This window comes from Myotis myotis, unplaced genomic scaffold, assembly GCF_014108235.1.
Source record: "Myotis myotis isolate mMyoMyo1 unplaced genomic scaffold, mMyoMyo1.p scaffold_m19_p_2, whole genome shotgun sequence".
In the NCBI taxonomy this organism is placed as follows: domain Eukaryota; kingdom Metazoa; phylum Chordata; class Mammalia; order Chiroptera; family Vespertilionidae; genus Myotis; species Myotis myotis.
This window is the reverse complement of record NW_023416324.1, coordinates 98,585,712-98,587,197: the sequence shown is the minus strand read 5'-3', so window position 1 is coordinate 98,587,197 and position 1,486 is coordinate 98,585,712.

Sequence of the window (1,486 nt, the reverse complement as noted above, 5' to 3'; positions counted from 1 at the left end):
TTGAGGGAAAGGACACAGTATCAGTTGTTTTTGTACCACCTTTAGTGTATAGGCTGAGAAAGGTGCTCAGTAAATGTTTTTTGGATGGATGAGTAGATGAGAGGGGAAGAGTGGGGTTCCCAAGTGGAAGAGAGGGAGGAGAGTCAAAATTAGTTTTATATAAGCTCCCCCTTCCCCTTCTACTTCCCAGATACATAACATAGCCTTTCATACATGAGATCCCAATGCGTGGACCAGGTTAACTCTACTCTTTGTCCCCTTGCTGAAGGTCTGTTCCATTCCTTCCCATATATGCATGCTCCTAGTTTGCCAGGTGGCGGAGAGACTCCAGGAAGTTGGATGTTTGACCCTGTTTTCTGTGCAGCAACTTAAACACTGGAAGGCAGAATTGTATAGGTCTCAAGGGAGCAGAGTTACGTAGGTAGGGATTTGATCCTGGGCCCACCATTTACCAGCTGTGTGGTCTTGACTTTAGCTTCCCTTGTCTGTAAATTGGGTATAAGATGTTTCTTGATATAAATTTATTTGGAAGTCTAATATATATATATATATATACAGAAAAATGCACAGATTGTAACTGTACAGCTCAATAAAGTTTTACAATGCAGGACGCATTACATTACCAAAACCCCAGAAGCCCTTTCTTGTCTCCTCATAGGCACTATGTCACCCCTCTCCCAACCAAAAGTAAGCCCTATCCAAATACTAATTTTATGTTCACTGGGTTTTGAACTTTATATAGATGAAGATATACAGGACACATCTTTTGTATTTGCTTTCTTGTGCTTATTGTCATGTTTATGAGATTCATCTATGTTGGTGGGTATAGTTGCAGCTTATTAATTCTCCTTATTGACTAGTGTCCCATTGTGGAGACATACTAAAGCTTAATGACTTATTCTACTGTTGGTGGACATTTGGATTCTTTCCAGTTTTTTTTGGTTTTTATAAATGAGGTGGCTCTGAAAACTCTTGCATGAGTGTTTTTTTGGACAGGGATACAGTACTCAAGGAGTGGGATTGCTGGGTTATAGAATATGAACAGCAATCGGTGTCAGAAGACCTGCCCAACATTTCAATGAACGTGTTTAACCTCACAGTGTAATGATAATTATAGCTGTTTCCTTCTTTTGAAAAATTTACTTTTGGTTACTTCTCAGGGTAGGTTCAACTGGATCAAAGGATATGTGACTAGACCTGTCACTCTTTAAGGGACTCTGGAGGCCTCTTGAGGAGGGATACACGGAAGCAAGCCTCTCCCACCACGGCCCAGGGGAATGGGTGTGAAAATGGGCTCCTGGGTTCGTGGAGGAGTGTTTTGTAGAGAACAGTTGGGAGGCATAGAACAGAGAACAATGAGTTTTACAAATGATGATGTATTTTTTAGGAACCCAATATTTAGTTCCTTAGACGATAAACTGAGTAATTGGGAAAACAATGTATACCACTCATCAAATTAGGAAAGCGAGAGAAATCACAGGTGCAA